Source organism: Dama dama, chromosome 7 (genome assembly GCF_033118175.1).
Source record: "Dama dama isolate Ldn47 chromosome 7, ASM3311817v1, whole genome shotgun sequence".
In the NCBI taxonomy this organism is placed as follows: Eukaryota; Metazoa; Chordata; class Mammalia; order Artiodactyla; family Cervidae; genus Dama; species Dama dama.
The window spans coordinates 30,541,080-30,567,969 of record NC_083687.1 but is presented as its reverse complement, the minus strand read 5'-3'; the positions used below and the strand labels follow the sequence as shown (position 1 = coordinate 30,567,969).

The 26,890-nt window shown below is 42.4% G+C and overlaps 1 protein-coding gene across 4 annotated transcripts in view; it reads left to right on the top strand.

The window, feature by feature from the left end:
* The window catches only part of LOC133059723 (BOLA class I histocompatibility antigen, alpha chain BL3-7), a 141,269-nt gene that overhangs the window by 47,576 nt on the left and 66,803 nt on the right, over positions 1-26,890 (top strand). The window lies entirely within an intron of this gene.

The window sequence follows — 26,890 nt, the reverse complement described above, 5'->3', positions numbered from 1 at the left end:
GTAAATATGCTATAATTGATTCTTTTCAATTGGTGAATTATATTTCAGTATTGTTGGGAAGATCCCCTGGAGAAAGGAATGGCTACCCACTCCAGTATTCTAGCCTGGACACTTCCATGGGCTGTATAGTCCATAGGGTCACAGAGTCGGACATGACTGAATGACTTTCACTTAAAGTTGTTCTAACAAATGCTATGTTGTTTTTGCTCAGTCGCCTAGTCATGTCTGACTCTTTGTGACTCCATGGATTGAAGTATGCCAGGCCTACTTGTCCCTCACCATCTCCTGGAGTTTGCCCAAGTTCAAGTCCATTGCATCAGTGATGCCATTCAGTCATCTGAAGCCCTCTTCTCCTTCTGCCCTCAATCTTTCCCAACATCAGGGACTTCTTCAATGTGTTGGTTGTTCACATAAGGTGACCAAAATACTGGAGCTTCAGCTTCAGCATCAGTCCTTCCAATGAATATTCAGAGTTGACTTCCTTTAAGATTGACTGTCTGATCTCTTTGCTGTCCAAGGGAATCTCAGGAGTCTTCTGCAGCACCACAGTTCAAAAGCATCAATCCTCTGGCGCTCTGCCTTCTTTATGGTCCAGCTCTCACAACCATACCTGACCACTGAGAAGACCATAGCTTTGACTATACAAACCTTTGTTGGCTGAGTGATGTCTCTGCTTTTCAACACACTGTCTAGGACTGTCATAGCTTTCCTGCCAAGAAGTCATCGTATTCTGATTTTATGGATGCAGTCACTATCTGCAGTGATTTTTGAGCCCAAGAAGAGGAAATCTTTCTGTGGAAAGCTCTTAAAGAGATGGGAGTATGAGACCACCTTATCTGTCCCCTGAGAAACCTGTCTGTGGGTCAAGAAGCAACAGTTAGAATGCTGTGTAGAACAACAGAGTGGCTCAGGATTGAGAAAGGAGTATGAGAAGGCGACAACAGAGCTTTCCACAGTTTGTTATGATCCACAGTCAAAGGCTTTAGTGTATTCGATGAAACAGAGGTAGATGTTTTTCTGAAATTCCCTTGCTTTCTCTGTGATTCAGTGAATGTTGGCAATTTGATGTCTGGTTCCTCTACCTTTTCTAAACCCAGTTTGACATCTGGAAGTCTTGGTTCACATTATTCTGAGGCCTAGCACGCCAGATTTTAAACATGACCTTACTAGTGTGAGTTCTTCAGTTGCTCAGTTGTGTCTGACTCTTTGCAACCCCATGGACTGAAACACGCTAGGCTTCCCTGTCCTTCACCATCTCCCGGAGTTTGGGCAAACTCATATCCATTGAGTCAGTGATCCATCCAACCATTTCATCATCTGTCATCCCCTTCTCCTCCTGACTTCAGTGTTGCCCAGCATCAGTGTCTTTTCTAATGAGTCAGCTCTTTGCAGCAGGTGGCCAAAGTATTGGAGCTTCAGCTTCAGCATCAGTCCTTCCAATGAATATTCAGGACTGATTTCCTTTAGGATTGACTGATTTGATCTCCTTACAGTCCAAGAGACTCTCAAGAGTCTTCTCCAACACCATAGTTTGAAAGCATCAATTCGTTGGCACTCAGCCTTCTTTATGGTCCAACTTTCACATCCTTACATGATTACTGGAAAAACTATAGCTATGACTAGACAGACCTTTGTTGGCAAAGTAATGTCTCGGCTTTTGAATATGCTGTCTAGGTTGGTCATAGCTTTTCTTCCAAGCAGCAAGCATCTTTTAATTTCATGGCTGCAGTCACCATCTGCAGTTATATTGGAGCCCAAGAAAATAAAGTCTGTCACTGTTTCCATTGTTTCCCCATCTATTTGCCATGAAGTGATGGGATCAGATGCCATGATCTTAGTTTTCTGAATGTTGAGTTTTAAATCAGCTATTTAACTCTCCTCTTTCATCTTCATCACGAGGTTCTTTACTCTTCACTTTCTGCCTTGAGGGTGGTGTCATCTGCATATCTGAGGTTATTGATATTTCTCCCTGCAATCTTCATTCCAGCTTGTGCTTCATACAGCCTGGAATTTTGCATGATGTCCTCTGCATATAAGTTAAATAAGCAGGGTGACAATATACATCTTTGATGTACTCCTTTACTGATTTGGAATCAGTCTGTTGATCCATGTCCAGTTCTAACTGTTGCTTTTTGCCTGCATACAGGTTTTTCAGGAGGCAAGTAAGGTGGTCTGGTATGCCCATCTCTTTGAGAATTTTCCACAGTTTGTTGTGGCCCACACAGTCAAAGGCTTTGGCATTGTCAATGAAGCAGAAGTTGATGTTTATCTGAAATTCTCTTGCTTTTTTGATGATCCAGTGGATATTGGCAATTTGATCTCTGGTTCCTCTGCCTTTTCTAAATCCAGCCTGAACATCTGCATGGGAGATGAGTGCAACTGTCTGATGGTTTGAACATTCTTTAGTATTGCCCTTCTTGGAAACTGGGATGAGAATTGACCACTTCCAGTTCTGTGGCAACGGGTGGGTCTTCCAGATTTGCTGACATATTGAATGCAAAACTTTGAGAGCATCATCTTTGAGGGTTATGAATAGCTCTACTGGAACTCCATTGCATCCACTAGCCTTATTGACAGCAGTGCTTCCTAAGGCCTGCTTGACTTCACACTCCAGAAGGTCTGGCTCTGGTGACTGACCACATCATCATGGATATACAATTCATTAAGATCTTTTTTGTACAGTTCTTCCATGTATTCTTTCCATCTCTTTTTGATCTCATCTCCTTCCACTAGGTCTCAACAGTTTCTCTCCTTTACTGTGCCCATCTTTGGGGATAATGTTCCCTTGATATTACCAATTCTTCTGAATATATCTCTAGTCTTTCCCCTTCTGGTGTTTTCCTTTATTTTTAAGCACTGTGCATTGAAGAAGGCCTTCTTGCCTCTCCTTGTTATTCTTTGGAACTCCGCATTTAGTTGAGTGCAACTTTCCCTTTTTCCCTTGTTTTTCACTTCTTTCTTCAACTATTTGTAAAGAATCCTCAGATAACCATTTGCCTTCCTTCTTTTCTTTTCCCTTGGGATGGTTTTATTCACTGCTCCTGTACAGTATTACAGACCTCTGTCCATAGTTCTTCAGGCACACTGTTTGCTAGATCTAATCCCTTGAATCTATTCATCACCTCCACTGCATATTTATAGGGGATCTGATTTAAGTCATATTTGACTGGCCTAGTGGTTTTCCCATTTTCTTTGACTTAAGACTGAATTTTGCTATAAGAAGCTCATTATCTGAGCCACAGTAGTATATCGGACACCTTCCAACCTGGGGGACTCATCTTTTATTGTCCTACCTTTTTGTCTTTTAATACAGTTCGGGAGGTTCTCATGGCAAGTATACTGGGGTGGTTTGCGTCCCCTCCTCCAGTGATCACGTTCTGTCAGAACTCTCCACAGTGACCCATCCGTCTTGGGTGGCCCCACACAGCATGGCTCAGAGCTTCACTTCCAGCCCCTCTGCCACAGCAAGTGCTACAGCTCACGTTAAATGAGCACTGATGCCTGAACCACCATGGCAATTGTACAGAAAGTCATGGAAAAACTCAGAGAAGTGGGCATGCTGGTTAAAAAACAAAATTGGTTAAAAAAAAAAAAAAAGGTAAATATTTCCAAAAGGAAAGTGTTTATCAGGCAATAGGGAATGAACAAGTGAGCAGTATTAACCTTGCTGTCCTGTGCAGGCAGAGCCGATCTAGGAGATAACAGCTACAGCAGCAGCGGGGATAACAGGATCCCAAAAAGCAGGGGAAGAGGTGACAGCAAGGCAGGAATGAGGACCAAATTTCTGAATTAACCAACGATGTCAGGATGGAAGAAGGATATTCTCACTGTAAGGGGTTTATGGAAATGGTTAATAGATCGTGATGTTTCTAGAGGCAAGGTAGATGGACAGGCAACAAGAGTGTGGCTCAGTATTGTATTAATAGATCAAAATGAGTGAGATGAAGGCTGAGGTCAGCTGCCTAATAAAAAGTTACCATTCCTTATCTAGTTTTCAGACCTAAGCCAATTCTCACACCCAGAACTCACTTGCTGAAGAGAACCTAAGTACCCTGAGGATATACCCTGCAATACGGAGCAGTTGTGGTCAACAATAATTCCCCACATCATTCCATGTGGGTGCCAATGGCCATTGTTCTTATTTCACTCACTGATGAAAGGAAATATCTAGATCCTTCTAGGTCTATGGATACAAGTCAGATTTGACCCTGATACCTGCCTGCAATCATGAATCCCCAGTATAAGTTCAGTTCAGTTCAGTTCAGTCGCTCAGTCGTGTCCGACTCTTTGCGACCCCATGAATTGCAGCACACCAGGCCTCCCTGTCCATCACCAACTCTTGGAGTTTACTCAAACTCATGCCCATCGAGTCGGTGATGCCATCAAGCCATCTCATCCTCTGTCAACCCTCCTCCTCCTGTCCCCAATCCCTCCCAGCATCAGGGTCTTTTCCAATGAGTCAACTCTTCGCATGAGGTGGCCAAAGTACTGGAGTTTCAGCTTCAGCGTCAGTCCTTCCAATGAACACCCAGGACTGATCTCCTTTAGGATGGACTGGTTGGATCTCCTTGCAGTCCAAGGGACTCTCAAGAGTCTTCTCCAACACCACAGTTCAAAAGCATCAATTCTTCAGCGCTCAGCTTTCTTCACAGTCCAACTCGCACATCCATACGTGACCACTGGAAAAACCATAGCCTTGACTACACAGACCTTTGTTGGCAAAGTAATGTCTCTGCTTTTTAATATGCTATCTAGGTTGGTAATAATTTTCCTTCCAAGGAGTAAGTGTCTTTTAATTTCATGGCTGCAATCACCATCTGCAGTGGTTTTGGAGGCCAAAAAATAGTCTGACACTGTTTCCACTGTTTCCCCATCTATTTCCCATGAGGTGATGGGACCAGATGCCATGATCTTAGTTTTCTGAATGTTGAGCTTTAAGCCAACATTTTCACTCTCCTCTTTCACTTTCATCAAGAAGCTTTTTAGTTCCTCTTCACTCTCTGCCTTAAGGGTGGTGTCATCTGCATATCTGAGGTTATTGATATTTCTCCCGGCAATCTTGATTCCAGCTTGTGCTTCTTCTAGCCCAGCATTTCTCATGATGTACTCTGCATATAAGTTATATAAGCAGGGTGACAATATACAGCCTTGATGGACTCCTTTTCCTATTTGGAATCAGTCTCTTGTTCCATGTCCAGTTCTAACTGTTGCTTCCTGACCTGCATACAGGTTTCTCAAGAGGCAGGTCAGGTGGTCTCGTATTCTCATCTCTTTCAGAATTTTCCACAGTTTATTGTGATCCACACAGTCTAAGGCTTTGGCATAGTCAATAAAGCAGAAATAGATGTTTTTCTGGAAGTCTCTTGTTTTTTCGATGATCCAGTGGATATTGACAATTTGATCTCTGGTTCCTCTGCCTTTTCTAAAACCAGCTTGAACATCTGGAAGTTCTCGGTTCATGTATTGCTGAAGCCTGGCCTGGAGAATTTTGAGCATTACTTTACTAGCGTGCGAGATGAGTGCAATCGTGCGGTAGTTTGAGCATTCTTTGGGATTGCCTTCCTTAGGGATTGGAATGAAAACTGACCTTTTCCAGGTCAGTGGAAAAGGATGTGATGGAATTCCAGTTGAGCTATTTCAAATCCTGAAAGATGATGCTGTGAAAGTGCTGCACTCAATATGCCAGCAAATTTGGAAAACTCAGCAGTGGCCACAGGACTGGAAAAGTTCAGTAATATCAGTAGCATGTTTCAAAGACTTTCAAGGAGGAAAATGGCTTTCTTTCTTTTTGAATACTGTCTATAAATGACACATTGGTGGGTAGAGAATCCCTGGATCATGATCCTTTCTTCAGAACTCTATATTCTACTCTTTGACTCTGACCTTGAAACCAACCACTTGGAAAACCATCTTTTCCTCTCTGTCTTTGGTCTATTGTTAGTGCTCATGTGCATGTGCAGGTGGTGATGGTGGGAAATCATACCTTTCTCTCAGGAGTTCTCACTGTGACGTCATTATCTCCAGGTACCCCGGAAGAAGTTCTGGGTTGAAAAGCCAATTAGTCCTGCAGTCAAAAATTGGGCAGAAGAATTTTCAGATATACTTCTTTCTTCAGAGAAAGGACTCAGAAAATTCAATGATAAAGGAGGGGGTTCTGAACCTAGAAGCCTTCTTTCTTTCTCTATGCTGTGTCCTTAGGTTTTGAGCGTGGCTGTGACTTCTAAGTTCCTTGCTCCTGTGTGTGTCATTCACACCAGGGAGGGACACTGGGGAGGGAATCTAAGTCCAAACCACATGAGAGTCTAAGAATAGAACCTAGACTAAAATAGAGTCACAGTCAGAGGTCTCAAGATGGTAAAAAGATATTTCATATCTAACAATGAGGTTAAAAGAACATTGGGAGAGTATCTCAAAACACTGAGAATATGAGTGTGGAATTTCCTCAAAAAATTAAAAATATAATTACCATATGGTCTAGTATTACCACTTTCCAAAGAATTAAAAGCAGAATCTCAAAGAGATCTTTGCACTCTCATGTTTCATAGCAGCATTATTCACCACAGATGGGAAATAGAAAAAACCCAAACGTCCATTGATGAATGAATGCAAAAACAGAATGTGGCATATGTAGACAATGGAATACTATCCAACCTAAAAAAGGAAGGAAATTTTGCCACATACTATATCATGGATGTACCTCGAGGACATTAGGGTAAGTGAAATGAGCCAGTCACAAAGAGACAAGTAATATATGATTCCATGCATATGAGGTCTCTAAAGTAGTCAAATCCATAGGAACGGAAAGTGGATTAGTGGTTGCCAGGGTTTGAGAGGAGGGGGAAATAAGGAACTGCTGTTTAATGGGTATAGAGTTTCAGTTTTTAAACATGGAAAAGATCTGGAAATCAATTGCATAGTTATTTAAATATATTTAACATTAATGATTAACTGACTCATTGGAAAAGACCCTGATGCTGGAAAAGATTGAAGGCAGGAGGAGAAGGGGATGAGAGAGGATGAGGTGGTTGGATGGTATCATCAACTTGATGGCCATGAGTTTGAGCAAGCTCTGGGAGTTGGTGATGGACAGGGAAGCCTGGCTTGCTGCAGTCCATGGGGTTGCAAGGAGTCAGACACAACTGAGCAACTGAACTGAACTGAACATTAATGAACTATACATTTAAAAACAGTAAAGATGGTAATGTCATGTGTTTTTTCCACAATAATATTTTTTTTAACAATTTAAAGAATACTGGGAGAATGAATCTCAAAGGTTTGGACTAGAAGTTTAGGACTTAGTTTAACAACAGGTGGTATGCCCAAAGGTACTCTTTAATGAAGCACCAGGTGGGTTCAGCACTTGTTGTTATATATACTTGCAAAAACGAATTTAGACTGTGGAGCTCTGGGTGTCTCCTGAATTGCTCTCTCTAATTCACTTGAACTTTCATGGTGCCCTGTCATCATCTAAAGTTATAAGAGCCAATGTAAGAAAACTTGACCTAGAAGCTCTGGTGTTAAAATTGCTTATTGTTGGGAATTCCCTGGTGGTCCAGTGGGTAGGACTCCGTGCCTTCACTGCTGTAGGCCCGGGTTCAACCCTGGACTTCCCACAAGCCAAGCAGTGTGGCTAAAGAAAAAAAGAAAAACAAGAAAGAATTGCTCACTGTCTTTTTGTTTTTTCACTCTAGGAAAATTGGTGAGGAATCTGGAATATAAGACAAGTGAGTATCTGGAGGGGATAGTGGCTGAAGTTTGCAGCTTTCCTGTGAAGGTCCATTTCTCACAGGTCAGCACTTCTGTTTTAAAGAAGAAGGTCTTCGTGTGACTAATGTATCCAAATTATTTATCCTGATTTCAAAACCATAAACTTTCCCCAGATTTGCCCAGCTATAGTGATCCCAGGCCTTATTGGTTTCCTTCTCAAGTATCATCGCACTGCCCGAGGCCTTGAGTTTTCTGTGTTCTTTATACTCTCTAGATATGGTTGCTAATAGTCTGAACACAAGGTCAAAAGCAATGTCTGTCCTGGTCCCCTGAGGAACCTCCCACCATTGTCATGAAGGCCCCAGAACCTATGGGACAAATCTTATTTGATATCTTTTGTGTTGCCACACCTTAGTCCCCACAGTGAGGATCATCCTGGATTCCCAGACAGCCAATGGCTACCTCTCAGTGTCTCCAAATGGGAAGAGTATGATGTTCACTGGCTTGCGGATAAACAAATGCCAGCATGGTCAGCGATTTGATCTGGAGCCCGGGGTGCTGGGAAGTAAGGGCTTCACATGGGCAAAGTGTACTGGGAAGTGAAAGTGGACCGGATTTGGTGGGAAGCACAGGAGGAAGAAGACGCAAGGAGAGACAGGGCTGGAAGCAGAGGTGTGTTCGGCAGTAGCGATCTTGGTGGATTTATAGGCATCACTAATGGGTATCATTCCTCTGGATATAGAGAGGAGAATGAGGAGTTGGAGGAAGAATGGTCTCAGGAAAATGGAATATGGCCAAAATTCTGCCTGGTGGGGGTGGCAAGAGAGTCAGTGGTGAGAAGGGGATTTCTCAACTTCACCCCCAAGGAGGGGTTCTGGACTCTGCAGCTGTCCTCAGCTAGGGTGTCTATATGCACCAGCCCTGAGCCCTTCCAGATCCTGTCCTACTGTCCCTGGCAGATTGGAGTTGCTCTGGATCATGATGGTGGAAAGGTAACCTTTACCAATGCCAGAACTCAAGAGTTCATCTATGAATTCTCATCTGCCTTCACTGGGAGAATTTTCCCTTTCCTGTGGCTTAACTGCACGAGATCCAGACTTACACTGAGACCCTGAGAGAAGGCCTCCTGGGCACAGCCCCAGGCTTTTTCATTTAGCCTTTGTTCCTTTTCCTCATTCCCAGCTCTCGGCCTCAGCCGGACAGTCCTGCTGGGTTTCTGAAAGCACTCAGATGACAAGCATTATGGCATCTTGTCCTCGCTGCTTTGTCTCTGAAATGGGGACAGTAATAGTTGATCTTTCTCTAAGGGGAATATTTGGAATGTCTTTGATGTGTTTATTAAAATGTGTGTTAACTGATTTATCTCTTCTGTTGCCTTTGATTTGGTTCTTCACCTGCCACTGAGACAAAGGTATGAGAACGAGTGACTGTGTTACAGAATCTCGGCTCCTGCAACAAACAGTAATTGGTGACAACATCCATATTCATTTCTGAAGCACCTTTTCTGCCCCATAATTTCTCCTGGATCCTCTAAGCAGTTGTTCCGTCACTCAGTCGTGTCCAACTCTTTGCATCTCCATGGACAGGCCTCCCTGTCCTTCACCATGTCCCGGAGTTTGCTCAAACTCATATCCATTGAGTCAGTGATGCCATCCAACCATCTCATCCTCTGTCACCCCTTTCTCCTCCTGCCCTCAATCTTTTGCAGCATCAGGGTCTTTTCCAAATTGTCTAAGCAGCTGAGGAAATGGTAAATATTTGGCAGTTCATAACTGTTTAACCTTTGATATACTGTAAGATTTGAGATATCTGGTGTAAGAATTCCTTCATTTATCTGCCATGTTCTGATAATTTTTGCAGTGCGAAGGCGAGAGGGGCAGCCATGTAAGGTTCAGGTGTATATGAGTTTTTGGAACTCATTTGGTTCTGAAGTCATGTCTTATGTCAGCTGTGTTTTGAGATGGTAGAAATAGATACTAAGCTTAATGTTAAATTAGTAGCCTTACATATAAGCAGCAGAAAACAAATTGGCTGATTTTAGAAAAAGGGAAATTAATTTTTTAAAGGGAAATTAATTAAACATCACTGGGGCATGTGGAGTGCAAAGAGGGAGGGATACGTACACCTGCCTGAATGCAAATTCTGGAGGCACGTCCACGTGACCCCCAGAGAGGTGGGAGCTGCAGTGAGAGGGGGAGGAGGTGGAGTCAGCAGGACTTGAGAGGATGGTTGAATTGTCAGGATATAAACAGAATACATCATGCATGAGTCCAAGCTATTGGAGAGTGGATCTAATCTGGTGGGGAACAGAAGAGGAAGAAGTAAGAACACTTACTTACGGAGCCAGAGGTGTGTTTGGCAGTAGCTATCTTGGTGGATTCATAGACTCAACTGATGGGTCAAGTTCTCCTGGATACAGAGATGAGAATGAAGAGTTGAGGAAGGAATGGGCTCAGGATATTAGTGGATAGAACCGGCCCTAGTTCTTCATGGAACTAACCCCTAAATCAAAATCTGCCATAAGCACACCAGAGTATAGGATGCCTGCCTGTGCCCAGCAACAAAAAAGGTTAGGAAAGTGTGTTTTCAGCTTCTGTAATAAGAGGTGGTCTCATCAAGATGCATGTAGTTCAGCATTCTCAAGACATGGGAGCAGATGCTAGTTGCCAAAGAACTTCCCATACTAAACTCCTGGGTTCAAAATGTGGGGAAATTTGCTCTGATAGCTCAGTTGTTTAAGAATGTTTTGTTGAAGGGCTTCTCTGGTGGTACAGTGGATAAGAATCCCCTTGTATTCAGGTTCAACCCAGGGACACAGCTTCTACCCTGCTTGGGGAAGATTCCAAGTACCTCAGAGCAACTGATCCCATGTGCTGCAACTACCATCCCATGTGAAGCCCCTGGGCCCAGAGCCTGTGCTCTGCAACAAGAGAAGCCGTGGCAATGAGAGGCCTGTGCGCTGCAACTAGAAAGGAGCCACCACCCCCACTCCCAGCCCCACTGTCTGCAAGTAGAGAAAGCCCATGCACTGCAGCGAAGACCCAGTGCAATCAAAGATAAAAATTAATTAATAATTAAAAAGCAATAACATAATCTTTCTCAGGAGAGACAGCTTTCCCAGGACTACAGCCCAACCAGGAGCAAGCCTCTGATATGCAAACTAACCAATCCAGACGCCCCTCCCTTCTCCCCCCATCCCCCTCCGCACCGCCCTCCCCGAGCTGGCCTTTGTACCCTAAGAGGCAATATTCCTTTGCCTTAATAATTCCAGGACCAGGTACCAGACAACCAAAGACCACTACTATAACCCAAAGCCTGCCGATACTTGTTCACACCGGCCAATCCTAATCTGTTTTCCCTGCCCTACCTTGACTTTCCCAAGTAGACCTATTAAAAGTCTAGCCTTTATTTTCCTTTCATCTTTGCCAAGCTGACAGATTTTAATTTTCTTTCCATTTTTCCTTTCACATTCCCATTTTCCCCATTTATTAATAATTAATTTATTGGTATTTACATTTCTTCTTTTCCAAATTGTTTTCTGCTAACTGCTACTGCTAAGTCACTTCAGTCATGTCTGTCTCTGTGGGACCCCATCCCTGGGATTCTCCAGGCAAGAACACTGGAGTGGGTTGCCATTTCCTTCTCCAATGCATAAAGGTGAAAATTGTCTTCTAATAGTCTTTATTTTCCAGTCTCGATGTAGGAATTTTAAAATATTGAATTTAAGGAAGAAAAATCAGCCTCCTGACCCCAGGGAACAGGTGTGACACTCACAACTAGACCTCAGAGTTACTTGAAGCTGGCCTGCTGCTCACAGCTAGGCCATGTTGTTCTCTTGGGAATAGATCTTTTTATAAAATAGAAACATCAAATAAGGATACACTGAAATCATAATACAGTGAAACAAAACAAGACAAGACTATACATAATTTCATTTAAGCACAAAGAAACAGGGCACTGTGCAAGTCAGAAAGTACTGAACATCTCCCTATCCTGGGTAACACGACTGATGGTTGCAAATGCTCCTTTATCCTTGCTCTAGTCTGCCCTCCTTACAGATGTGATTGATTGGGACACCCAATCATGTACTTGACCATGCTTCCTGGCAATACTCAGTTTGGAGTAAACCCCTCTTTTCTCCAACCAAAGCCCAAATCCCACATAACACATTCTTTCTTATACCCTCACTCTAAGATCCCCTGTGGTTCCCCACAGTATACATGGCTGTATCATGTAGTAAACTCAATGTGTTCAACTAGGTGTGTTCCTGGTGGTCTTTGGGTAAAGAATATCGACACATGTTAATATTTTGTCTTATCAGATTTTTTCAGTTCAGTTCAATTCAGTCGCTCAGTTGTGTCCGACTCTTTGCAACCCCATGAATCACAGCACGCCAGGCCTCCCTGTCCATAACCAACTCCTGGAGTTTACTCAAACTCATGTCCATCGAGTCGGTGATGCCATCCAGCCATCTCATCCTCTGTCGTCCCCTTCTCCTCCTGCCCCCAATCCCTCCCAGCATCAGGGTCTTTTCCAATGAGTCAACTCTTCGCATGAGGTGGCCAAAGTACTGGAGTTTCAGCTTCAGCGTCAGTCCTTCCAATGAACACCCAGGACTGATCTCCTTTAGGATGGACTGGTTGGATCTCCTTGCAGTCCAAGGGACTCTCAAGAGTCTTCTCCAACACCACAGTTCAAAAGCATCAATTCTTCAGCGCTCAGCTTTCTTCACAGTCCAACTCGCACATCCATACGTGACCACTGGAAAAACCATAGCCTTGACTACACAGACCTTTGTTGGCAAAGTAATGTCTCTGCTTTTTAATATGCTATCTAGGTTGGTCATAATTTTCCTTCCAAGGAGTAAGTGTCTTTTAATTTCATGGCTGCAATCACCATCTGCAGTGGTTTTGGAGGCCAAAAAATAGTCTGACACTGTTTCCACTGTTTCCCCATCTATTTCACATGAAATGATGGGACCAGATGCCATGATCTTAGTTTTCTGAATGTTGAGCTTTAAGCCAACTTTTTCACTCTCCTCTTTCACTTTCATCAAGAGGCTTTTTAGTTCCTCTTCACTTTCTGCCAGAAGAGTGATGTCTTCTGCATATCTGAGATTATTGATATTTCTCCTGGAAATCTTGATTCCAGCTTGTGTTTCTTCCAGCCCAGTGTTTCTCATGATGTACTCAGATTTTTTTAGGTGTCTTTGAATTTGATTATGGACACATGTTTGCATGCTTGTGAGTTTGTGGTTGCCACAGAAAGTTTTATCTCTTCTTTGTGTTTTTTTCTTAAATCTTTGGGTCATGCTTAGAAAATTCTTCACTTGATAATTGTGAAAACTTTCCATATATTTTCATTTAGGTAGAGATGATGAGGAGAGTGGGGTCCAAGGGTAAAAGGAAACAGAAAACTGAAACTGGGGACAAGTATCACTTTATACACACTATGGGGAGGAATAATAGGTAAAGAATTCAAAGGTGGTGGGAATTCTAAGGTTTTCATCTTCTGTTTTGTATTTTTATAATTATGTAGGACCAACAGGGTATTTTATAATGGGGTATTCAATAAATACTTTCTTGTGGCTAAGTGAAGACATAAGTGCTTGCTTATGTTTACCAGATTAACAGAAATGACATCAAGAGTCTCAACGTAATATAGATAAGAAATAGCTCCAATGATGAGTGTTTTTGAAAACTGATGACCCTGAGTTGATAAATTATGTTCAGGTTAATGATGTTAAAGAAAGTGAAAGTGAAAGTGGGTCTGACTATTTTCAACCTCATGGACTATAGCCCGCTGGACTCCTCTGTCCATGGAATTTTCCAGGCAAGATTACTGGAGAGGGTGGACAGCCATTCCGTTCTCCTGGGGATCTAGGGATCAAACCCGGGTCTCCTGCACTGGAGGCAGATTAAATTTTCTTGGGCCTGCAGTATTTTACAGTAATGTCTAAGACCCACATAACCAAATATATGAAGATAATTTCAATGTACTTCAATCCATGAGTCATACACTATCTTGAGGGAATGAAAACTAAACCACTTAGATATGCTCTGTCAAATGCAGTAGCTACTAGCCACATATGGCTATTTAAGTTTAAATTTAATTAAATAAAATTCGACTGCTCAGTGATGTTAGCCACATTTCAAGTGCTCGATAGCCGCATAGAGCTAGCACCTACCACGTGAAAAGTGCAGACCTGGAACTCTGAGTAGCACTATTATTGATGATGATAGTGGGCCTCAAGTAAATTAGACCCATTCAAAACCAAAGAGCCAATATTATTTCTCATACAGATTACATCAGATTTATTTCTGGGAAATGGATAAATATTAAGCTGGTACCAACAAATCCAAAATGGGTCAGGAATAAATTTCTCTCTTGTGCCTTCAGGCACAAACTATTCCCAGTTCCAAAGGGGAAGCACCTGTCTCCCAAGTCCCTTCCTAGATGGAGACACTCTGGCATCAAATTTCTAGGGGCAGTTCTCTTTTAGAAGAACCAAGAGGCAGAGCCCTAAAAAGTAAAGGTTGGGAAGCATGGAGTCCAGTTCAGGAAGAGGGAGTCTAGGAGTGAAGAGGAGGCAGAGAGGCGGGTGCTAACTTGTAGTCTCCCTGCTTTACTCAGAACAGTAGTTCTCAAACTGTGGTCTGTGGAACCCTTGAAGTCTCTGAGACCCTTCTATGGGATCCATGAGGTCAAAACTATTTTCATGACATTACCAAAAATTTATTTACCTTTTTCTTTTAAATATGTATTTCTTATTTTGGCTGCACTGGGTCTTCACTGAGGCATGAGGGATTTCTCTAGTTGCAGAGCATGGGCTTTAGGCTCAGCAGTTACAGCTTGAAGGCTTAATTGTCCTTTGGGACATTGGATCTCACTTCCTCCACAGGGATCAAACCCTTGTCCCCTGCATTGGAGGGCCATTTCATAACCACTGTTCCACCAGGGAAGCCCCTACCTTTTTCACTGTGTTGACATTTACACTAATGTAAAAGTTAGCAGAAATTAGCCTATTTCAACAAACAGCAATAGCAGTTATGAATTCTTCACCACAATTTAATTGAAGAATAAAAAAGCAAGTTTCACTGAAAAATATCCAGGTTGTAGTATTAAAAATTATTGTTTCTACAGTCATCATTCTTGAGTCCACATTTTAGAATATCTGATAGGATGAAATGGGAAGTACACATAAAATACTTCTGCTCTATTTTAAAGTACTATGTCCCAAGGAAAATAGTTTTTCTGAGCTGACTTAGCTTCTTTTTTTATGGAATGCTATTTTCACTTTAAGAATGAATAACAGGAAAACTATGATTTTGTAGATTTAGTTATTTGGCATAATGAACATGAGTTTCTCCCTTCCAGGAAATCAACTTACAGTATTTATTGCCAATGATAAAATGCAAGCTCTCATTAGAAAATTAATCTTGACAGCTTCCCAGTACTGACAAACTTTTCTAGTGTAAGCTGCGGTGACATTAACAAATGTGATTGTTTGATAATCTTAAATGTCAACACTCTAAAATCTATACAACTTGGTAAAGCAATGCATTACTTAAAAAAAAAATCATGCATTGATACAAAATTCATTCAATGTACAAAACAGACCTATGGACTCTTATGCAACAGATTTGGAAATATTCAGTTATAGTTTCAAGTTCCACATTGCAAAATATTATTTATGAAACTTAACACTTGTGTAGTTTTAGTGTTGTATCAAAGATGAGTAGCCCTAATTATCTGAAAATGTTATTCAAAATACTTCCCTTACCTATATTTGTGTGAGGCTGGATTTTTTTCATTTACTTCAATCAAAAAAAAAAAAAAAAAGAAAGAAAAACAGAAGCAGATATCCAAATACTTCAGTTTTCTAATGAGGCATATAAGAAAAGAATGTAAACTTTTGAAAGTATGTAAAATCTAGAAGGCTCACTTCTCACTATTCTTCACTATTCACTCTACTATTTCATTTTTGAAAATAGAGATTTTTTCATAAAATATTTCTTTTAATGTAATGGGTTATTAATATTACAATTGCATCAATAGATTTCTGTTGTTTTGATTCCTAATATGGCCAGTGTTCACAGATATAACACACATAAGTGATACTACCTTTGAGGTCCCAAGTCGTATAGTCATACACTGATTCTGAAACCAAAAGTTTGTAAACTTCTGGCTTATCTCGCCCCTGGGACAGGACACAGGGAGACAGTGTAACAGGGTCTTCCAGGCAGTAGAAGGGTCAGAGCAAAGTCCCAGGTCCCTGAGCAAGGTTCTCAGGGTCTTAGGCCAGAAGGTGACGTCTGGGCGGGGGAGTCAAACCTCGTCGGATTCCCCACCTCTCTGGGGTTTCACTTTCTCTCCTCTCAAACTATGTTGGGCCTTTCTGCCTAGATACTCATGACGAGATCCCAGTTCTCAGTCCCATTGCGTATCCAGTTTCTAGAAGCCAATCAGCGTCCATTCCTGGCTTCAGGGTCTCTACCGACCAGTCCGGATTGATTTTCTCAGGCTCAGATGGTAGGGGCTTTAGGAACTCAAGCACGCCGCTGCTGTTAGGGTCCCGGGGTCTGACTAAGATCTGAGAGAGGGGGATTCTGCAGGGGGAGGAGCAGGGGGCTGCCTGCTGCGGCGTAGGACCTTCAGGAAAGGCAAATTCGCCGCACGCAGCGGAGACTACACTTATTTGGGCTAAGAAGAAACCTGCCGCGATTTGTTCTTTTTTTTTTTTTTTTTTTTTCAGGTTTTCGTCCAGAACCAGCTGAATCTGCTCAGCTGGAGGCCTGGCTCAGCTGTAGCCTGTGGGGCCCTGGGAAGCCTCCCTTCTGGGACCCATGACCCCAAACCTGGGTCATCCTCGGAGCCAGAAATTAGATATGGGTACAGGAGCTCAGTTCAGTCGCTCAGTTATGTCCAACTCTTCGCGACCCCATGAACCGCAGCACACCAGGCCTCCCTGTCCATCACCAACTCCGGAGTTCATCCAAACTCATGTCCATTGAGTCGGTGATGCCGTCCAACCATCTCATCCTCTGTTGTCCCCTTCTCCTCCTGCCCTCAATCTTTCCCAGCATCAAGATCTTTTCAAATGAGTCAGTTCTTCCCATCAGGTGGCCAAAGTATTGGAGTCTCAGCTTCAACATCAGTCCTTCCAATGAACACCCAGGACTGATCTCTTTTAAGATGGAGTGGTTGGATCTCCTTGCAGTCCAAGGGACTCTCAAAAGTCTTCTCCAACACCACAGTTCAAAAGCATCAATTCTTCGATGCTCAGCTCTCTTTATAGTCCAACTCTCACCTCCATACATGACTACTGGAAAAACCATAGCCTTGACTACATGGACCTTTGTTGGCAAAGTAACGTCTCAGCTTTTTAATATGCTATCTAGGTTGGTCATAACTTTCCTTCCAAGGAGCAAGCATCTTTTAATTTCATAGCTGCAATCACCATCTGCAGTGATTTTGGAGCCCCCCAAAATAAAGTCTGCCACTGTTTCCACTGTTTCCCCATCTATTTGCCATGAAGTGATGGGACCAGATGCCATAATCTTAGTTTTCTGAATGTTGAATTTTAAGCCAACTTTTTCATTCTCCTCTTTCACTTTCATCAAGAGGCTCTTTAGTTCTTCTTCACTTTCTGCCATAAAGGTTGTTGTCATCTGCATATCTGAGGTTATTGATCTTTCTCCCAGGAACCTTGATTCCAGCTTGTGCTTCTTCCAACGCAGCATTTCTCATGATGTGCTCTGCATATAAGTTAAATAAGCAGGGTGACAATATACAGCCTTGATGTACTCCTTTCCCAATTTGGAACCATTCTGTTGTTCCATGTCCGGTTCTAACTGTTGCTTTCTGGCCTGCATACAGGTTTCTCAAGAGGCAGGTCAGGTGGTCTGGTATTCGCATCTCTTTCAGAATTTTCCACTGTTTATTGTGATCTACACAGTAAAGACTTTGGCATAGTCATTAAGCAGAAATAGATATTTTTCTGGAACTGTCTTACTTTTTCAATGATCTAGCAGATGTTGGCAGTTTGATCTCTGGTTCCTCTACCTTTTCTAAAACCAGCTTGAACATCTGGAAGTTCATTGTTCACGTATTGCTGAAGCCTGGCTTGGAGAATTTTAAGCATTACTTTACTAGCGTGTCAGATGAATGCAAATGTGCATTAGTTTGAGCATTCTTCGGCATTGCCTTTCTTATGGATTGGAATGAAAACTGACCTTTCCCAGTCCTGTGGCCACTGCTGAGTTTTCCAAATTTGGTGGCATATTGAGTGCAGCGCTTTCACAGCATCATCTTTTAGGATTTGAAATAGCTCAACTGGAATTCCATCATCTCCACTAGCTTTGTTCTTAGTGATGCTTCCTAAGGCCCACTTGACTTCACATTCCACTATGTCTGACTCTAGGTGAGTGATCACACCATCATGATTATCTGGGTCATGAAGATCTTTTTTGTACAGTTCTTCTGTGTATTCTACCACCTCTTCTTAATATCTTCTGCTTCTGTTAGATCCCTACCATATCTGTCCTTTATTGAGACCATCTTTGCATGAAATATTCCCTTGGTATCTTTAATTTTCTTGAAGAGATCTCTAGTCTTTTCCCATACAATTGTTTTCCTCTATTTCTTTGCATTGATCACTGAGGAAAGCTTTCTTATCTCTCCTTGCTATTCTTTGGAACTCTGCATTCAGATGCTTATATCTTTCCTTTTCTCCTTTGCTTTTGGCTTCTCTTCTTTTCACAGCTATTTGTAAGGCCTCCTCAGACAGACATTTTGCCTTTTTGCATTTCTTTTTCTTGGGGATGGTCTTGATCCCTGTCTCCTGTAAAGGAGCTCAGAAACTTTTAATTTCATGGTTTGGAGGTGGAGGGATCAGGCCTGAGGGATCCAGATATCAGGTCTCTACTAGGTCCATGAAGGGATTGAAAAGGCAGGAGGCTAGGGTCCTGGGCTCTTAGGCCTGGGAGAAGAAGGCACCCTAAAGGCTTCAAAAGGGTTGGGAGGGTGATGCTTGGACAAGAAGGTTCACCCTTGGTGTCCTTGGTATGGTGTTGTAGGTCTGAGGAGGGGGAATGTCACTTTTATGTCTCAGGAAAATGTTAGGGGGACCCACGGCCCAGACCCATGACTGATCTCCTTGTCACCCTTGTGGCCTCCAGGCTCCAGTTCACATCCTGTCCTTTGATCTCCAGGAAGCACCTTCATGGCCAGCAGCCAGGCAGGTCTTTTTCCCAAGTTCTTGGGCCAGTGTATTTGGCACGGTGGTCCCTGCTGTCTCAGCTCATAAAGAGAGGATGTCTAAGTAGCCCCTGACTGTGAGCTGAGGATGGGCTCTGCGTTCCTTAAGTCTCCCTGTCCCTCCCTCTCCCCCAGCATCATGTGTGTGGGGTGTAGAGCGGGGACTGGAGTGGAGGTATTTTTCTGGAAGAGAGGAATTCCTTTAATCACCTCTGCTCTCTTTCTTTTTTCCTTTCTTCCATGTGTATTTGAGTCATGTCATATCTGTAATTACAGAAAAAATACCAAAAACAGAAGTACAATTTCCCAGCAAAATATGAAGCTGACACTGTGTGATTATCATCCAGGTGGAAAATAGAGCCTCTGTCAGCGCCCAGGCCAGAAGCCCCTGTGTCTCTCACCACATACACCCCACCTCCCTGCACATGTATCCACTAGGTGACCCCCCCCCCCAACTCCTCTCCTCTCTGGTTCCTCCCCTCCACTCCTGTGGCCTGCATCCCATAATGTCACTGTTTCCTCCTTTTCCAGGAGCCTCCCCATATTTATAGGGGATCTCCTTTTCTTCCTTCTCCCCACTTCTTCCTCCTCCCCCCTCAACTCTTACACCCATTCCTAGGGATAGAGGTTCCAGAGTTGATTCCCTGGAGGAAGAGTCTATAACCTTGTCAGTGGCCAGAAGAAGAGACAAGGACTTGGGGTTCAAGGTCTCATCGTTTGATGACTAGAACACCCTGTATGTTTGTGAGCTCCACCCTGGACCTGGGAACCAGGTGTTACAGCCTTGATATCTGATCCCCTCTGAGGCCAAAGTCCTTGGTTGTTTAGTGGAGAGAGAAACATCCATGTCAGCATGTATTCTGGAAAACAACTCACACTTTGAACTTGACACTAGATGGACACCAGCTTGTGTGCACAGCACTGACCCGCCGCTGGGAGCCTAAGGAGAGCCTGGGCAGGTCTCTGGTAAGGTGGTCAGAGGGGAGCTCAAGTGTCCAGGCATCAGCCCTGTGGCCACACAGGGGCACGACCACTCTTCCCTCTCCAGTTCTGCACAGGGAAGGCAGAGGATGCATTGTGGTCTGAGTCAGACAGAGAGGGTTGCTCTGGTCCAATGAGGGGGTGAGGGTGCTTTCTGAGCAGCTCTGGGGTCAGGCTCAGGGTTTAGGCAGGGATTGGAGGAGAGGAGACCCCAGGAGCCCTCCCTGTATCTCAGGTTTCCATCTTTTGTCTCCATGTCTCCTCTCTGCAGCTCATTGATGAAAGACCCTGGAAATCTCAAATCAGTAATTGATTCTTCGCTCCCTGTTTGTTTCTGGTTGATATTAAAATGTGTTTTAATTTTAGTATAGTTTGTGATTTACAAAAAAGTAGCAAAGTTAGCAGAGAGTTACTATATATCCCACACTCAGTGTCTCTATGGGAACATCTTATACCACCATCATACATTTGTTACAGCTAATGACCAATATTGATACAGTGTTACTAACCTCCAGAATTTATTTGAACTTCATTAGTTTTCCTTTAACCTGACCCAGGATCCTATCAAAGACACATATTAAGTCTGAGAATCATGTCTCCTTCAAGGTCCTCTGGCTGTGACAGTCACACAGACTTCTCTTGTTTTTGATGACTTTGATGTTTTGGGGAGTACTGCTCAGAGACATAGTAGAACATCTTTCGATTTGACTGAGGCAAAGGGTCTTGGGGAAGAGGACCACAGAGATGAGTGACATTCTCCAGTCACCAAGGGTATACGCTATCCACTTGGATATCACTAATAAGTTCACCTCATCACCTAGTTACGGTAGCATTTCCCAGGTTTCTCCTTGTGAACTTCTATTTTTACTTCCCCACTTTCCACACTATAGTTTTTACAAGGAAGTCACCATGCACAGCCCACACTTAAGGGGTGTTATATCAACAAGTTTTGCAGAGGGTTGTGCAAAAATAAGTTTTCAAATGAGTTGAACAAGTACTAGATTGATGAATAGACTGGATGGAGAGTCTCTGAGTAGCTTCAGCAGAAACTGCTGACTCGTTTCTAGCAGCTGCGCTGCTTCCTATTCCTGCCCCAGTGAGCAAGGGTTTCTGCAGCACCACATCCTGGTCAGCACTTGGCATCACCTGTTCTTAGATTCTAGATATTCTATTATGTGTGATGATACATTACTGTCATTTTTTAATTTACATTTCCTAAAAACATAAGATGTTTAACATCTTTTCATATGCATTTCCATTGTTATGTCGTTCTGAAGAGGTGTCTGTTCAGACTTTATTTTTAAAAGGTTACTGGTTTTTGTTTGTTGAGATTAAGAGTTCTGTGTGTATTGCAAAACAAGCTTTTTATCAGATATGTGAATTTGCAGTCTTTTCTCCCAGGCTGTGGCCTCAGCTCTTTTACTGATATAACAATATTCATTAATGAACATATAGATTTTTCTGGGAAGAAAAAATGAGAAATATCTAACTGCAACCATTTCTGAGTAGAGGACGTGAGTGGGAAATGAAGGGAAGAACATGAATTATTTATTTTTGTATATTCTTAAGTATCTTTTCAATTCTCTTGTGTGCTGGTAAATAATGCTTTCAAAAATTACCGGGGATTAAAAATCCCCTACATTAGTAAACACTTGACAGGTCACCTTCAGCTCAGACACTAGGACATACATTCTGATCCTCTAGCTGAGCTTGGTGCGCACCACACGGCTGTGTTATTCTCTTGTTGGACATAAGTCATCTCACAGAACACCAACATCAGACAAGGACATCTGAGTGCATGACACAGTGAGACAAAACAAGACCATGACATCATTCTAAGCACAGAGCAAAGAAGTGGCACTGTGCCCCTTACCATGTACCAAACCTCTCCCTGTGCTAATACCAGTAACCACTGCTTCTTTGCAATCACATCTGTATCCTCGATATAGTCTGCCCTCCCTACAGGGAAGACTCACTGAGATGCCCAGTCATAGACATGCCCCCTCTTCCTAACAACACCCAGTCAAAGTAAGCCAGTCTTGCATTTGAAAGTGAAAGTGAAAGTCACTCAGTCGAGTCCGACTCTTTGCGTCCCCATGGACTACACGGTCCATGGAATTCTCCAGGCCAGAATACTGGAGTGGGTAGCCTTTCCCTTCTCCAGGGGATCTTCCCAACCCAGGGATCAAACCCATGTCTCCTATATTGCAGGCAGATTCTTTACCAGCTGAGCAATAAGGGAAGCCCAAGAATACCGGAATGGGTAGCCTATCCCTTCTCCAGCGGATCTTCCCAACCCGGGAATTGAACCAGGTTCTCCCGCGTTGCAGATGGATTCTTTACTAACTGAGCTACCAGGGAAGTACAGTCTTGCACAGATGCCCCTCAAAATCACCCAGCCAAAGTCCACATCCTATATGTCAGCAGTCCTCAGCATTTTTGGCACCAGGAATTGATTTCATGAAGACAATTTATCCACAAACCAGGGGAAGGGGGAGTAGCTTCAGGATGATTCAAGCACATTACATTTATTGTACACTTTATTTCTAATCTAATGCTGGCACTGATCTGACAGGAGATACCGGCCCAAGCCCGAGGTTGGGGACTCCCTGCTGTATATGTTCTAACACATCACAAGAGACACCATGGTCCCTGATGCTGTGTGATCTCCCTCACTGCATCCAGCATAAATCCAATCTGGTTGCCCACAGCTTTGCTCCTGGTGGTCTTTGACTGAAGAACATTGAGACATGTTACCTGTTTGCCAAAAATTTTGATGTGTCTTTCCATCGGAATAGGGGCATATGTTTGTATCTTGTGAGTGTCTGCTTGACATAGGGAAGATTTATGTGTTTTGATGGCTTTTCATCTTTGGGTCATAAAATGCTTCATTCCACAAGAGTAAAAACTTCATGTGTATTTTTGTTTAGGAGAGACATGTCCAAGGGTGAAGGGAAACAGAACCGATTGAATTTAGAGAGAAAGTATAGCAGGAGTAGTAAGTAAAATGTAATAAGATGGTGGATTCTAATGTTACATCTTCTGCTTCATAACTTTACAAGTATGTACAAGTCCTACAAAGTATTGATATCTGTTGTGATCAGTTGATAACTTCTGTGTGTCCTTGTGTTTACCAGGTTAAGGAAAACACCAAGAGATCAAGAATTATATCCATTTATCATTATCGGACAACTAGCATTGATGGACAGTTTTAAACATTTATGATCTAAGGTAATAAACTATGGTTTGGCTAATGTCTGAACACTCTATCTGTTAAAATACACATTAAAGAAACTTTCAGAACATGCTATATTTTGAAGATATATCTAAGACCTGAACAGACAAATCCATGACTTCAATATTAAGATTATTTTAGTATGCATCAACCTATGAGTCACACAGTATCTTTTAGGGGAAAGAGACAGCAGATTAATTAACAACAAGTAGCCACATATTGCTATTTAAATTAAATAAAAGTGCTCAGCACAACAGTCACTTTAAAGTGCTAAATACCCTTATGTAGCTACTGGCTACCTGACTGGACAGCACAGACATAGAACAATTCTTTCACCACAGAATGTTCTGTTGGAATGGACTGCTCTTCATGATTTGTGGGCCTCAAGTCAGGTGCATAGAGCATGTGAGATGGTGCTGCTGCTGCTAAGTCGCTTCAGTCGTGTCCGACTCTGTGTGACCCCATAGATGGAAGCCCACCAGGCTCCCCCATCCCTGGGATTCTCCAGGCAAGAACACTGGAGTGAGTTGTCATTTCCTTCTCCAATGCATGAAAGTGAAAAGTGAAAGTGAAGTCGCTCAGTCATGTCCAACTCTTTGTGACCCCATGGACTGCAGCCTACCAGGCTCCTCCATCCATGGAATTTTCCAGGGAAGAGTACTGGAGTAGGGTGCCTTCACCTTCTCCATGTGAGATGAAAGGGCCAATAATATTTTTCTTAGACACTATGTCAGATTTCTGTCTGGGATATGAATATATATTAAGCTGGTGTGTAACAAAATCAAACTAGGTTTGAGTGGGTCTGGTGCCTTCAGGTACAAACTGTCCCCAGTTCCAAAGGGAAAACACCTGTCCCCCCACCTCCCTTCCCAGACTGAGGACATTCTCTGGCATCACTTTCTAGGGATTGAGTTCTCTCCCAGAGGAGCCCAGGGGCAGGGCCCTCATTTAAGTTTGGGGAGGCAGGGAGTCCAGCTCAGGAAAAAGCATTTTCCAAAATGAAGAGGAGGCAAAGGCAGGGATCAGTTGGGAGACCCCCTGGTTCATTCAGAACAGCAGTTCTCAGAGTGTGGTCTGTGGAACCCTTGATGTCACTGAGACCCTTTCCTGAGATCCCTGAGGTGAAAACCACTTTCATAGCATCGCTCAGATATTATTTGACTTCTCACTATGTTGACATTTGCTTTGATGTATAGCTTAACAGTAATGGAGACTATGGTCGTAAGCTGCACTAGTAATTATTTTCACCCAAACTTTCTTGTATAATAAAAGAAAACTAATAATCAGGTTTGCTTTAAAACATCCAGAATGACACATTAAAAATTCTTATCTGTCCTGAATAAACCTAAATGGAAAAAAATGTGAAAATGAATATACATATACACATGTATAAGTGAGTCACTTTGCTGTACAGCAGAAATTAACATTATAAATCAAATATCCTTCAATAAAATAAAATTTTAAAATAAAATAAATAAAAATGCTTATGTTCCCTAATCATCATTCTTAAATACACATTTTAAAAGTATCTTCTGTGATGAGATGGAAAGTACACACTGAGCACTTCTACTACATTTCAAAGTCCAATGGCCCAAGGGAAACTGTGTGAGCTGAACTACCCTCTTTTTCATGGAAAACAACTGTTACTTGAAAGAATGAATGATGAGGAAAGAGCTGTATAATTTAGTGAAACAATGTATTACTTTGTAAAAATCTTACATTGCTACAACAGATGTTCAATGAGCAAAATATGCTTAGAGATTTTAATGTAACAGAAGAGAAAATAGTCAGTGATATTGTTTCAGGTCCACTGTGGAAAAAAACTTTGAGAAACTACAATTTGTATAGTTTTACTTTTGTATCCAAGATGAACATCCACAATTATGTGAAAAAATTATTAAAAAATACTACTCCTATGTATATGTGGGTTTTTTCACTTTCATAGGCTTCAATCAAAATAACAGCTTCAGCGCAGATGCAAACCTGAAAATCCAGTGGTCTTATAATGAAAAAGGCAAGAAAGATACTTGGAAAAAATGTAAAAAGCTCTATGCTTTTCACTATCCTGTTTATTTGGGGAAATCATTCTTGATATTAAACACATGTGTTATTAACATTATTCTAAATAAACTAACAAAAATCTTTAAAGTGTATTATTTGTAGTGTGGAAAATATGCACAGAAGTGGTCAGAAAATACTATCCTTGGGGTCAACACTATTTTGTAAGATTGTGTAGGTATTTTAATCAAAATCACAAACAGCCTCAGAGCTATGACTCGGGGAGACAGTGAGACAAAGAGTTCTTGGTGCAGGAGGGGAGTTCACATCAGTTCAATCATAAGTTGTGTCCGACTCTTTGTGACCTCACGGACTGCAGCACGCCAGGCTTCCCTGTCCATCACCATCTCCTGAAGCTTGCTCAGACTCATGTCCATCAAATCGGTGATGCCATCCAACCATCTTATCCTTTGTCATCCCCTTCTCCTCCTGCCTTCAATCTTGCCCAACATAGGGGTCTTCTTCAATGAATCAGTTCTTTACATCACGTGGCCAAAGTATTGGAGCTTCAGCTTCAGCATCAGTCCTTCCAATGGATATTCAGGACTGATTTCCTTTCAGATTTCCTGGTTTGATCTCCTTGCAGTCCAAGGGACTCTCAAGAATCTTCTCCAACACCACAGTTCAAAAGCATCAATTCTTCAGTGCCCAGCTTTCTTTACAGTCCATCTCTCATATCCATACATGACTACTGGAAAAAACATAGCTTTGACTAGATGGATCTTTGTTGGCAAAATAATGTCTCTGCTTTTTAATATGTTGTCTAGGTTGGTTGTAGCTTTTCTTCCAAGTAGCAAGCATCTTTTCATTTCATGGCTGCAGTCACCATCTGCAGTGAGTTTGGAGCCAAAAAAATAAAGTCTGCCACTATTTCCACTGTTTCCCTATTTATTTGCCATGAAGTAATGGGACCAGAGGCCATGATCTTAGTTTTCTGAATGTTGAGCTTGAAGCCAACTTTTTCACTCTTCTCTTTCACTTTCATCAAGAGGCTCTTTAGCTCCTCTTTGCTTTCTGCCATAAGGGTGGTGTCACCTGCATATCTGAGGTTGTTGATATTTCTCCTCGCAATTTTGATTCCAGCTTGTGCTTCATCCAGCCCAGCATGTCACATGATGTACTCTACAAGTAAGTTAAATGTAGGGTGACAGTATACAGGGTGACAGTATAGAGTATAGCAGGGTGACAATATACAGCCTTGATGTACTCCTTCCCCAATTTGGAACCAGTCTGTTGTTCCATGTCCAGTTCTAACTGTAGCTTCTTGACCTGCATACAGATTTCTCAGGAGGCAGGTCAGATGGTCTGGTATTCCCATCTCTTGAAGAATTTTTCACAGTTTGTTGTGATCCACACAGTCAAAGGCTTTGACATAGTCAATAAAGCAGAAGTAGATGTTTTCTCTTTCGCTTTTTTGATGATCCAGGGGATGTTGGCAGTTTGATCTCTGGCTCCTCTGGCTTTTCTAAATCCAGCTTAAACATCTGAAAATTCATGGTTCATGCACTGTTGAAGCCTGGTTTGGAGAATTTTGAGCATTACTTTGCTAGCGTGTGAGATGAGTGCGATTATTCGGTAGTTTGAACATCCTACCAAGCAGGAGGGGAGGGATCAGGGCAAAGTCCCAGGTCCCTGGAGAGAGCAAGCCGC